Source organism: Cricetulus griseus, chromosome 2, assembly GCF_003668045.3.
Source record: "Cricetulus griseus strain 17A/GY chromosome 2, alternate assembly CriGri-PICRH-1.0, whole genome shotgun sequence".
In the NCBI taxonomy this organism is placed as follows: Eukaryota; Metazoa; Chordata; class Mammalia; order Rodentia; family Cricetidae; genus Cricetulus; species Cricetulus griseus.
The window spans coordinates 443,280,546-443,294,925 of NC_048595.1; the positions used below are offsets into that span (position 1 = coordinate 443,280,546).

General features: G+C 48.2%; 1 long non-coding RNA gene across 1 annotated transcript in view; it reads right to left on the bottom strand.

Annotated features, from left to right (window-relative positions):
* Nucleotides 1–12,556: 12,556 nt before the first annotated feature.
* The window catches only part of LOC113833602, a 39,818-nt gene continuing 37,994 nt past the window's right edge, over nucleotides 12,557–14,380 (bottom strand). The window contains exon 3 of the long non-coding RNA XR_004768743.1: nucleotides 12,557–13,944. This is a non-coding gene — a long non-coding RNA (uncharacterized LOC113833602). The remainder of the gene's footprint in view (nucleotides 13,945–14,380) is intronic.

Here is a 14,380-nt window from a genome sequence, read left to right on the forward strand (position 1 = left end):
TGATGTTTACAAGGAGTTTAAGCCATTGCTTCTTGAAGAGTCTTCCTTAATATACGCCCGCTCACTTCTCAGAGGCCGATTCTCTCTGTAAAAGCCAAATAACCTTTTTCCACAACCTTAGCTTCGAAGACGTTGAAGGGACTAATGAATTCCTATTTGCAAATCAAGTTCAGATCGGCTAGTCTGCAGGTTTGAGATGTTGTTATTTTATTTGCTAATTAGAACCATTTCCCTAAAATTTTGCTTCCCTCCCTAATTTAAATAACAAAGAGAAACAGAGATAGAACCACATCTGTTGAATCTTCGCAAATATTTCTGAATTCGGGGCGGAGGGAAAACATGAACCACGCAGAGCATGACGCACAGACACGGAGAGAAGCAGCGACGTGCCGACTGGCACACAGTCAAGGCAGAGGGAACAAATGTGCTTCTATTTCTGCTCTCAATTAAGTGTAGCTCCCCAACCTTTCGTTTGGTTCTCTTTCATGACAAAGCTGAGTCTGGGTTATCCTGATCTACTATGTAGCCTTCCTGTCTCCCGTCCATCCTCAACTCCAAATTTCAATCGGAAAACACTGACCACACCATGTTCCTGAAGGACAAGGAACCCAGAAAGCAGAGGAGGCAGGGGAATGATGAAGGTTAGCTAGGGTAGATTTTAATTATGTATGTGTGCTGGGGTGTCTGTGTGTGTATATGTGCGTTTGAGTGCCTGGGGAGGTTTTGAAATCTCTGGGAGCTGGCATTATAGATCATTGTGAGCCACCCACTGTTGGGCCTGGGAATTGAACTCAGGTCCTTTGGAAGAGCAGAGTGTGCTCCAAACCACTGAGCCATCTCTCTAGTCCAACAACACCATTTTCAGATGTTCTTAAACAATGCAATTTATAATTTCCTGTTGTCAGAAGACACAGCAGAAACATCTCTCTCACCACTCACTTCAGCGGCTCAGAAGGCTAGACACCAGGATTCTATTTGACGGATGTCTCCATAGTATCCGCGCCTGTCTGGATGAAGACAGAAAACCCCACAGAGCTGAGAGGGACCTCAGCTTCTCAGTCCTGCTGGACACATCTTAAGTTTCCTACATAGGGACTTGTCCTTCTACCAGACATGGATTCTAGCCCATAGCTCTATTGTTCCATTGCTTGTATTTGAAATCCTGAAGAGAAGTTTGTCACAGAGAGTCACATCTCTGGGATGACAGCTGTAGATCTGGGCTGTGTTTGGCCAGTTCTCTGGGTCCTTCAGTTTCAGAGGAGTTGGAGCAGAGGAGAGTGCAGAGAGAGTGTGGGGCTGGAGGGTAGAACAGGTCTGTGCTGTCTCCAAGAGACTGTCTTCTATGGGCAGAAAATCCTGCCAACATGTCAGCCTACCGAGGTGGAATAAGATTGGTCTGCATTTGTCCCTGCTCTGCCACTGGCTCCAGTAATGATGTCTGGTATCATGTGTCCATATTTGGCTCCTCCATCTCCTTGCCAGGTTCCTGAAGGACCCTGAGTCCTGGCACAGAGAGCAGTTTTTTCCAGGTCAGCTGTCATCAGGAACCACCTATGCACTGGGACCTTTGCTCTCAGAGCCCCTTGTGTTTGTGTGACCCACCTCATGTAGCCCTCAGAATCCCTCTGTGTTGTGTGGTGATGCTATGACCCACCTCAGAGAGCCCCCAGCACCCTTCTGGGTTGTGGTGGTGTTATCGTCACATGCTGAAGAATATAGCAAATGGCAGGAAGGTAGGGGCAGTGGCCTTCTTGTCTCTTTTCCACTGTGCTTCCAGCTCCTTGCCCTGTCTCTTGGACAGGCCCCAGCCATGCCGTAGGCTCCTCTTTCCACCGGCTGGAGTAGCACCTTTGAAGCCTTCATATCTCCCAGCCTAAGTCCTCCATCTTACCACCCGAAAGCCATCCCTATTAGATATCTTTAGCCTTGAGGCTCAAAAATCCTTTAAGAGACACCATCCCACCTCAGATTGACCATGCCCCACCCCATCAGCATCTCTCTGCATCCAGAACACTGTCCTCTTCATCCAGGGTATCTCTCCTGCCCCTCCCAGAATGCACTGCTGAGCCTTCTAAGGAGCCAGAGCTTGTCTTCCCCTCTATGTCTTCCCACTCACATCCTGCCACCCGGGACCCAAGTAGACCCATCTTCCAGAGGAGTCTCCTAATATATGGGTGCATCACTCGGGGCACATGGATGAATCTAAGGCACCTACCTTATGACATGACTTCTTTTTCACTCACAACTAAACTGGCAGCTCACTGAAGTCAGGCCTGTGCCCATCTCTTGGCTCTCCCAGTCCGGCCTGTGCCCATCTCTTGGCTCTCCTAGTCCAGCCTGTATCTATCTCTTGGCTCTCCCAGTCAGGCCTGTACCCATCTCTTGGCTCTCCCCTCAGCAGTGTCTGCCCCTGTCTCTAACACACTAAGCTCTTTTCTCAATGTCTACTGACAAGGCCATTAGCAGTGAACTCCCTAAGGGAAGGGCCACAATGGCTGGCTCCCAGAACTCTCACCTCTTTTTCTAACTATTCCAGTAACTACAAACTATGCTTCTAGAACTTTCTGTATCCTATGGGGTCTTCCAAGGATTAGGGATGGGGCCCAGGCTGGTGGAGTTCTGACCTTCACCTTCCATTCCCAAACGGAGGAGGAGGCCTGGTCCACTCCGTTCTCTGAGAAGGTAAGCATCCCAGGCTGAAGGGCAAAGTCCACCTTTGCCTCTGGTTGTCACTTGTCTCTTGGGGACCTCATCAGCCCTTCCTGAAAGATGCCAGGCATGTGGAGTTGGTAGAGTACACTGGGCTGGGTCTTGGTGCATGGATGGACCTGGGAGGCTGGCTCAGCTTCTACCATCCCTCCCGCTCTTGGAGTTCACAGGCTCTTGGAGGTTACAGCGCGTCCTTGGCAGGAGTTCTGAGCCAGCTGCAGGCCAAGTCAGCGGCGTTTCCTCCTCTACAAGCTCTGCTGATGTGTCCTAGGTCCCTGTGGAAATCAAAATCAGCCCCTCCCTCTACAGGCATTTGCAGTGGGGCAGCCTGTGTAAGCTCACAGAGTGACTGTGTGTCCATGCCTCAGCCTCTGCTTCACAGCGCTACCTCAGGTGTTTCCTTGTGAGCCAGGCGGCTCCATGGTCCATACTCTGCATCTACGATCAACTACAGGCCAATGGCGGCGCTAGAGTGAGGTTCTGCGCCTCTGCTCTCTAGCTCCTGACACCATGTGGCCTGGACACCTGTGGCCGCTGCTAGATGCTGTCTGTGTACTTCAAGGGCAAACCAGAGGGCTCCACGTCAGCTGGGCACTGGGCTCCCCCAAGAATCTGATGATGCGAAGCTGGGATGAAGCCAGAAATGTGTATGGGCTGGAGCAGATAGAGAAACAAGCTAATGGTGGATATCTCTTAGATCTTAAACAGGGACATTTAGACTTGCCGGCGGAGCTCACGGGTGAAGTCAGGCACCCACGATGGAGAAGAAGCGGTGCTCACATTACGATGCTACCTGAGGCCTGAGGCAGGAGCACCACTGGAGGGAGGACCTGTGCTCAGGGGAGTGGCCCGGATGCCGTGCAGGGATCCAGGCTGTTGACTTGCTATTTTTGTTTCCTTATAAGACTTTAAAAGTTTTTTATTTTCCCAATTTTTTGGTTTGCTTGTTTTGTTTTTGTTTTTTGAGACAGGGTTTCTCTGTGTAGCTTTGGAGCCAATCCTGGCACTCACTCTGGAGACCAGGCTGGCCTCAGAGATCCGCCTGCCTCTGCCTCCTGAGTGCCGGGATTAAAGGCGTGCGCCACCAACGCCCGGCTATTTTCCCAATCTTTTATTGAAAATTTTTATTCCAGCAGTCATGTTTTATTCTTCAGGGGTTCTCTTTCACTCCCCGTTCCTTTTTTTATATCATCCTGTTCTTGTTTCAAGGGTGAGGGGGATACGGGAAGCTACACGATATTTTTTAGCATATTCTTGCTGCCTGGTTGTCTCATTTCTCCGGCATCTTCTTACTCCTTTTCTGCTTCATCTCTTGATCCTCCACATAAGAAGCCAACGATTCAAACCTGGGGCTAGCCGCCTGAAGAGTCAGCTCAGAGGTAACGAGCACTTGCTGTCTGAAGGGGACCCAGGTTCGATACCCAGCCCCCTCACTGTTGCTCACAACCATCTGTAACTCCAGTTCCTGGAGATCCAGTGCTTTCTTCTGACCTTCACAGGCACTGCATACACATGGTGCACATGCACATGCACACGCACACACACGCACACGCACACGCACGCACACGCAGGAAAAACACCAAAATACATAAGATCAAAATTAAGTGAGACCTAAAAAAATCTATGTGGTTAGTATTTTTATATTCCATAGGTAAATGTACCTGATTCAACAAAAACAACAAAAAGGTCTGTAGCATGGTAAACTGGTTTCCACAGTAGTGCTCTTTATCAGTAGGCTGTATCCTGAGATGTCCCCAGTGCCTAAAACTGTATTACCAAATAAGTAGATGTTCAATAAATTGTAATGTTTAGAAACTGAGTACAGCAGGACGTTAACAGCAATAACTAATAATAAAATCGCATAATTTTAAAACGTAAACTGTTCATTTCCGGATTTCGCTATCTACTATTTTTAGATTTCAGGGGAATGACACTGGAAAGTTCAGTACTGCTGCGGATAAGGAGGGCTTCCTGTGTGTGTTATCGATCTAGGCTTTCATGGTAAACTGTGCTGGGGGACCATGGCTGGGTGTTACCGGGACCAACAACATTTCATGGTATGGTGCACTGTCCCATCTCCTGCTTCTCAAAGGCCACACCAAGCTTACTTTATGCCATCAGGTCACAGGGAACATGAAGCTCCTCACTGGTCTTGGGAAGCAGCAACTTGTCCTTATACCCTAGCAAGCCCTCCCTGTTCAAAACCTGAGAACTGTGTGGTGACCAGAACCGCAGAGAGTATGGAGGGCAGAGTGATTTGCAATTCTTAGATTCAATGTTTTGTTTTGTTTGTGTAGGTGTGTGTGTGTGTGTGTGTGTGTGTGTGTGTGTGTGTGTGTGTGTGGTGTGTGTGATGCTTTGATTTTGATTTTTAGAGACAGGGCATCACCGTGTAGCCCAGGCTAACTCTGGATTTGTGATCCTCGTGTCTCTGTTTTCCAAGTGTTGGAGTCACGGGTGTGAGCTGCCAATCCCAGCTCCTAATGTTCTCTCACCCAGAGCTCATGAGATGGGTCAGGAGAACAATCTAGACACATACGTTTTTCCTACTCAAAATTGTGAAGGGAGCCCGGTGGCTTTGGAGAATTCAATCCACAACAGTTCTAGCTGTAATAGGCTCCACAAGTTGGGAAACTGGCTGGATGGCCTTCTCAGACCTTCCCACAAGACATCTGGACTGGCTCACCGTCTCTTTAGAGGTGATGGCACCAAGCAGTGACCAGAGGAAGTGATGGCATGAGAGAGAATACTGGACAGGCACCCACGTCAGCTTCCTGACTCTCATCCTACCTATTAATGCCTCTTGGTAGGAGCAGCACTCCCTACCTCTGTGGGAGACTGACAGGGCCTGGGCAGGAGGACAGAGGCTGCAGCTTGCTTCTGGTTCTCCCAGCTGCCAGCCACCTCCCTCACTGTCTCTTCAAAGCAGACTTTAAAAGCATGCTTCGTGGAGCATCATTCTTTGCCCAAAGTGGAAAGAGTGATGTCATCAGACCCCGAGCCTTGATTTCATTCCAGCTCAGTGGGAAGGATAATATAGTTTCCTGGAAACAAAGCCCACTAAACACATACATGTGCACACCACACACACACATTCATACACACACATACTCACACACATTCAAACACACACACACACACTCACACACATACATTCATACACACTCTCACACACTCACACACACATTCATACACACACACACTCAACACACATTAATACACACACATACTCACACACACGCACTCACACACATTCATACACACACACACACTCACACACATACATTCATACACACTCACACACACATTCATACACACACAGACTCACACATACATTCATACACTCACACACATACATTCATACACACTCACACACACACATACATTCATACACACACATGTATGTGTGAGCACTCATGCACACACATACATTCATACACACACAATGCGGGAGCACTCATGCACACACACTCAGAGAGAACATTGGCAAACCCTTCACCATTCCACTCTGGGAACACACTTGCAGCTTGCCCCGCGTGCTGACTTCCATGAAGAACGTACACCTGACTTCATTCCAAGTCATGGCATCTTAACAAGCATCTACCTGCATGTGGTGAGTGTCTCGCTCCGTTTTGTTTCTGTGTAGCACAATATCACTCCTTGTTTGACCAACAGTAACCGTAACAACCTGAGTACATGGTATCTACCGTTTATTGGGCACTAACTATGGACCAGATTCCATCGGTGGTTCATTTCAAGGAACTGACCATCTTATTACTTACTTTTCTTGTTGCTATGACAAACTAATAGTAACCTAAGGAAAGAAAGGTTTGTTTTGGCTCATATTTTGAAGTTCAGCGCATCATGACAAGGAAGGCAGAGCAGCAGGAATCTGAGGCAGCTGGTCAGCTGTCTCTCTTTTTTTATGTCTGGGACCCTAGCCCATGGCGCCTCCCATAGTTTCAGTGGGTTTTCCCAACTCAGTTAAACTTTTCTGTAACTGCCCTCCTAGATGTAGTAGAGATCCACCTGTGTCTACAGTGATCTAAATCCCTCTAAACTGTCACTGAAGACCAACTATAACAGCCAGCATTCGAACCGTCCTGTTAGACTGATACTATCCAGTAACCTTCCGAGGATTGTGGTTTAACCTCATACATGAAAACATCTACAGTGTCACTGACCCCAGGGTCAGAGGAGGGAGCTGGTCCACACATGGTCTGAAAAGACGAAAGTTCTCTTCTCTCAAAGGGTTTTTCAACTGCACATTTCAACTCCTCAGCCTGGAGACAACTTGAGGACACACCAAAGCTAAACTCTGCACCTCCCACCTGTTCCTACTGAACCTAAACTCCAACTGCCTCTTCTGGACCTCTTGGTCTCTGCAGCTTACAGAGTGTGTGCAGAATCCGTGCAAAGGCGAGGACTTCGAGCATCTGATGAGTCCCCATGGCAACGTCTCTTCCTGAAGGTCTGTATTCATTCAACTTCACTGTGAGGTAGACCGGGCTCTCTGGAACCCAGGTAGACCTAGGCAGTGCCTTTGCCTAGTTGTTCTCTGATATCATTCTATTTGAATTGTCAGTTTGTCCTGACATGAATAAATTGTATTCCTTCCTATTCCTTAGTTTTCACATCAGACTGAAGCCCACTGTCGCTATTGCTGATTGCTGGTTTTAATTTGTGCATGTTTACCTTTCTTTTTCTTGGAGTATACTTGACATTTGTTATCATTGTATATAGTTTTTGCATCAGACTTAAAACCTTCTTCTTTAGACTAAAAGAGGAATTGTAGGCATCTGGTCTGTGGGCCTGAAACAGCTTCAGATGGATGGAAAAGAAAGAGAGGAGCTTGAGTGGCTTTCCTTTGTGCGTTCTTTCTGGTGAGCTAGCGGATCCGGTAGGAAGAGCAGGGAAAAGCTCCGGTGGTTCTTTGTATTTTTCTGTGTAATTGTCGCAAATAAACACCCATTTATCAATTATCTTGGGTTTAGTGATATAGTTATATCCTCACCTTCAGCTCACAGTATCAAAACTGGAGCATCTCAAAGTTCTTTTTCAATTAACAAACTGGCTACAGTTCTCTATGACAAGAACTGCATAGCCTCCTTCACCCGAGGCCCTAACATAATCTCTATTGTTACAGAAATGGAGCTGAAGGGGTAAGCATTAGGAAACCCCCCAAGGAAGTGTCAACAGCACTTAAAGGAGACTGAGCCCAGTTCTCCTCAACCCTCATGGGACAACACAGCCCCAGGGTGCCACGTGCTGGACCAGCCTCATACTTTTGGGGTGTGGGGGTTTGTGGGGTGCAAGAAGTCTTGATCTTAATAAGGCTTCCCACACATCCATCAGAATGGTTGTCACATTCTGTCAGAAACCTCATGTGGGGACCCTGAGGGGGTTTGGCTTAGCAAGAAAATTAAGCAAATACATGATTGAGCAAAGCATATTCAGGAGTTGTACAGGGCTGCACAGCCTGGCTTCCATTAGGAAAGCGGAGAGTAACACCATCAAGGCACATCCCAAGCCTGGGCACTGAACCTTGTGCTCACTGGGGGCAGCTGGCCAGAGGGCTGCTGTGCAGTATCCTGCCATAGCAGTGCAGACTGGCTACACGATGGGAAAGAGAGCTGTGATGGTCTGTTATCAGTGTTGGCTCTTCCTGGAGGTTCTGGAAGCACTGGGCCATGTCTGTCTATTCCTGGGATGGAGGCCATAGCTCCAATTTGAGTTCAACTCCTACCTCCACACAGGACCCTTAATCACATCCAAAGAGTCCCCTTTTCGTGCAAGGTTGCATGCTCAGAGGCTCTGGAGGTCTTAGGGGAACCTTGTTCCTCCTCCCCGGGAGCATCATCTAAGCTGAAGTGCCTGAGATGGTGAGATTGCAGAGCTGAAGCTCTGTCACCACAGGCCACACTGGGAAAGGGAGGGATGTTAGAGGAAGCCTGGAAGACCCAAGTCACCAAAGTCCCTCCCTCTTGTCCACCATCTCAGTCATCAAGAAAGCTTGCAGGTGTTCCCTGTAGTCACCCCTGCTTATAGAACTGAGGCTAGGAAATGTTGAGTTACAAGGTCACACAACTCATGGAGACTTGTCACAGGAGTGAGATCTGTGAGGCCTGAATGTCCGTCTTCGTCATCCCTTTCCCACAGGGACAACCTAGTGAAAGGAGATGGAGACAGGTAAAGTGGAGGGTCACCATGCCTGTGAGCCCCCATCACCCCATTGGTTTTGAGCAAGTGGGGAGTGTACAGACTGGATGCCTACATTCTGTCGACCCTGGTCCTCACAGGACCTCTTGGGTCATGAGCTATGGTGATGCCAGAGGCAGAGTTAAATCTTGATACAGTGGCCCCTGTGTGTGTGTGCTCTGTGTGGTGGTGCGTTCTCCAGATGTTCAGGGCTGTGAGATCGCTTCCCTCCAGGAAGGAACAGCACAGCACAGCTCTGCCAAATAAAAGAAGAAAGAGCCAAAGCAGGATTGACTAAGTGTAAACATGTCCACAACCCCAGAAGATAAAGAGTGCTCTGAAGCCAAGGGTAAAAGACAATGGAAACCACAGCCAGCCTGTGCCATCCCTCTACCTTGAGGGGAAAAGACATACCTGTGACTCCAGGGTTCCAAATCAGAGTCACCATACAGACTCCATATACTTGGCCCCAAAGAAACAGGGTTTCAAATAAAATAGGGAGTTGTGTGGACTCTGGACAGCTGTTCTGGTCTAGGCACACTCTGGAAGAACTCCGCCTCTCTACTTTGCTCCCCGTAATGGCTGGGCCAGGTCCCTGGAGCAGCCAGCCTTAGGGATGGAAGGAGTGAATGGAAGGTTTCCCAGGACCACTTCCATGACCAGACAGTGACTGACTGACTGACTGACAAGGAAGAACCACTATTCAAGGAGCTAAGCAGCTCCTCCAGCAAGGCCACACCTCCTTATCCTTTTTAAACAGTTCCACTAACTGGGGACCAAGCACATGAGCCCATGACAGCCTTTTTCATTCAAACCATCACAGTGTGTGCTACTTTTCTCATTGCTCAGACAAAATGCATGAGAAAAGCAACTTAAGGAAGATTTATTTGGGCTCTTGGTTTCACAGGGCAAGGTTCCGCAAGGTGGGAAGGCCATAGTGGTAGGAGTAGTTAGTCCATTGTAATGGGCTCTTATGTTCACATGAAAGAACAAGAGGGCCAAGGACTTGAGACATCACAACCAGTTAACCAGTTGACAAACTGAGAGCTGAGGTGAGCAGAAACATGGAGGGAGAAAAGCTATAGGACATGTGGGCCCCAAGCCAAGCTGGGCAGTAAGCATCTTCAAGGGCAGAAACACCAAGCCCTAGTGTCCACAGAGAGAGCAGCAGGTGACTCTCAGTAGATCAAGTCGGCATACATACCAACAGCCTGTCAGAAGAGATGCGTGCTTCCAAGCGGAAGCTCCAGCTCGGCCATTTTACATGCGGGAGCTCCCGCTCAGTAAGAGGCTATGAAGTGCCTAGAATCTATGAAAGGCCAACCATCATGAGAGCAAGTCATCAGAGGAGTCATAGCCGAGTCATAGCCGGAGCTGGCGCCATGTGTCAGACAGCAGATGGCACACAGTACCTGCAGCAAAACAGAGAGCAGAGGACGAGAGAGACAAAACCTGTGGCAGGTAAGGTCTCCCGGAGAAATAAATACTACATGCAGGGTGCAGATCTGAACGCAAGGGTTTTGGTTTGAATCAGGGATTCTCCTGACAAACTTATCAGAAGTTAGGCACCTAGAGATGGGGGTAAGTGACAGTGGAACCAATGTGAACAGTGGACAGAGTGTGTAAGAGCGTGGGCTCTGTCAAACACGCCCCTGCTGGTCTTTATAGTCTCAGGAGCAGAAGAGGAAGGGGTGTGTGTGTGTGTGTGTGTGTGTGTGTGTGTGTGTGAGAGAGAGAGAGAGAGAGAGAGAGAGAGAGAGAGAGAGAGAGAGAGAGAGAGACAGAGACAGAGAGAGACAGAGAGAGAGAGACAGAGACAGAGAGAGAGAAGAGGTATTTGTGTGACCATACTTAACATTTAACCAAAACTAAAGACAACAAAATAAAGACTGAAGAACCGTAGGATACCTGAGGCAGAATCAATAAATACAAACAACACAACTAAAGCAGCCCGGACTGTGGTTTTCCCGCTAAAGGCAAACCAGGAAGGTGAGTGAGCAGGAGGAGGACTTAGCTGCAGCAGGCTCTTGTCTGCAGGGTGCTTCAGGCTTCATGCTGGGGACAGCAGGACCCAGAGACAATACCGGAAGCAGAGTCTCCGCCCCTCCCCTCCCCTCCCCCTCTCCTCCTATTTCTTTCCTCCCCCACTTCACTTAACTGACCCCCCCCCCCCCCGTATTTGAGCATAAAGAAAATATCACGTCTTGCATACAGAGGGTACTGTGAGGTGAACTATTTCCTATCTCCAGGAGTTACTGCTCTGAAAGGCAGTGCCCCCTTGACTCCACAAGCTGCCCAGAGTGTCATAAAATGCAGAAAGTAAGAGGCCTGGCTGAGAGTTACCTCCTCCAACTCTTGGCAACCACCACTGCTTTCTCTCCGTATGGAGCTGTTATCTATCTGGAATCGTCCACATATATGAAGGCACACAGTCAGTCATGTGGGCTCCTGTGTCTGGCTCCTTTCACTGGAGCCTGTGTTGGTTCCTCATCCCTTTCCGTGGCAGAGCAGCACCCCATTGCATGGCTATGCCTTGTTTTGTTCACTTGTTCCTCTGTGAGCCTGTGGATACTTTCTGTGGCTGAGAGCTTATAAATGGGGCTGCCATGAATGAATATACAGGTTTTTGTTTAGGACTATTTTCAATGCTTTTGGGTAGGTATGCACCCGGGGGTAGTTTTGGGGTCACATGGTCATTCTGTATTGAAGCTACTGAGGACCAGCCAAGCTGTCAGTCACAGAGGCGCCATACTGCTTCCCTGACCAGCACTGCATGGAAGGGTCAGGCTTTCTAGCTGGATGTTTTACTTGTGTCTCTACTATAGCTGCCTGAATAAATTGGAGCAGGAATGTAAAATGGCCCGGTTGTTTTGGAAAGTAGTTTGACAGTTTCTTCTAAGGCTAGGCAGGCACTCCATTCCACCCCTATAGAAGAGAAACATGATACATGTCTGAGAGAACAGAGATAAAAATCATATCTACTCAGAGACTAAAGTCATCTCCAGCCAATGAGTGTGCCCATCAGTGGAGCACTCAGGAGAGACATATAGGTCTCAGATGTTCACACGAGGCGAGTGTGGTGGCTTGAATGAAAACGGCCCCGTAGGCTCATATATTTGCACACTGGTGAGATGGATCATTGGGAGAAGGCACTGGGGAAGTTCACTCCCAGACACACGTGGAGGAAGGAAAGAACTGACTTCCACATGCCCACTGTGGCATAGATGCACACACACAAAATGATAAATGCGTGAGCATGTAAAAAAATCCAATATGTATGATCTAAGGAAGCTAAATGTCACCACAGCTCTTTCCAAACACACACACACACACACACACACACACACACACACACACACACGAGTGTACATCAACACCATACACAGAAGCAGGAAATGCACATATATGAATTATGTAAACACACATAAACATACATGCACACATGCACACACAAACACACAATCACATGTGTCTGCAAATACACACACATATGCACTTTAAACAAGGACATCAGTTGTGTCTCTTTCTGTCACCCTGGAGCGGCCTGCAGCACATGCTCTGGTGACCTCCGTAAAAGGGATTCGCCACACGCCTAGAACTGTTCCCCTACAGATGTCTTTGGTGTGTTTTTATGTTTGAGATGCAATCAGAGTTTTAACACACAAATTTAATTCCAAGTTCATGGCTTTAAACATGTCAGATAAGTAATGAGGGCTGCTTGAGCCATGTTTTCAACCCATGAATCTCAAGTTTTCTGAAGGCTGCTTTGAAACATGTATAATGTTTTAATTTAAGGTCTGCTAAAGCTCAAAATTGTCATGGGGAAGAGAGGCCATAATTTGTAATTATAAAATATAGGGGATGATAAATTCAAATGACCTTTTCAGGAACGTTTATAGCTAGGCCACCTTGGAGCAGGACTTTATGAGGTTCGGGCATGTGTGGCCACCAAAGCCCCCTGCACATATTCAGACAGTAGACAGGGTCACACTCTGTGTTTCCTCGATGCCTTCTGGGGTCCCCAACATAGGTTCCCATTTTAGAAAGAAGAGGAAGCCTTCACTCTGGCTGAGTGAAACTGGTTATCCACACTAGACTATTCATTTGCAAGGGGATACTGAGTCCCCTGGCATTGAATGGACCAATCCAAGGTCATCCAGGCAACGGCAGAGGCAGAACCAAGTCTCTTGTGATCCCACTGTTGGTTCTTTCTCTGCCCTTCTATGTAGCCAGTGCTGTAGCTGGTTCTTGTTAACTTGTTTTCTTTCATGGTGAAACAGCATGTGAGCTGCATGCCTTCCTGTCCCAACTAGTTTAAACAAAACCACAAAGACACTGTTGCTGTCCTGCATGGGATCAGTGTGACCTCACTCTAATCCAAGCTTCGGGCATCCTTGTCATACCAGGAGCAGCCAATTCCTGAGCTTCCTTTTCTGAAACCTCACCCTCCATACCTCATGCAAATACACACATGTGCATATGCTCACAAACACACACTCCCCTCCAACACATATGTGTGTGATCACACATACGTACATGCATAAACACGTGGGCATAAGCTGTATTCCTTTTCCCCACATGTGCACACAGGCACATACATGTGTGCACATGCTCACCTCTGCCCGCCTTGCACACGTGAATGTGCACACATGCAGCCATTCCTTGGATGTCTTCTGCAATAGCTTTCTGGATGCAGCTGCCCTCAAAACGAAATCAAGTATGGCCATCACTTCCTTGGAATGGCTCTCTGCTTCCCTCTGCCACCAGCAGGAAATCTAAACTTATATGTGGCTCTGTGAGAGCCTCAGGAGCCTTGCCCACCTCTTTCTATGGTTCCCAGACCCACACACTTTGTTCATCAGCCCAGTGTCTCTTCTTGAGGACCTCCTCACCTTCAGGACACCAACCTGACTTCCTGTCTGTGTTTTACAGGAGCAAACACAGCTCTTAACCCTGAAGTCAAGCCAGCCAGATCTTGCCTTGGAGGTTCAGACCTCTCCTGTCAGCTGTAAGATCTCCACACAGAGGGAGGCAGAGCTAAGATGCAGAGAAGGAGAAGCATTGAGTCTTCTGGACCTAGGCAAGCCTGAGCACACCCAATGACTCACTACATTCTTCCTCTGCTAAGCAGATTCAGGTTGCCCTTCAATTATCTGCAACTAAGGATGCCAAGCCCTGAGCTCCTGCCACAGGTACTCTTCTAGTGCAGGGGTATAGGCACCCCTTCGCTATTGGCATGACCCCAGATGTGGCTGATCTTATCCATTGTGGTAAAAAGTGCAAGGAGCCCTTTGGGATCTGAGCAGAGCCAAAAGCACCACGTGACACCATTATACCCACTTGTATTCACCACGAATTTCCTGGAACTGGCCTAAAGAATGCAGTGCTGGAAAAGCTGGTCTATCTATTAATGACCAGGGGGTGGGCTGCTTCTCTCTACTAATGTCCATACCTGTTCTCCCACTACAGCTCC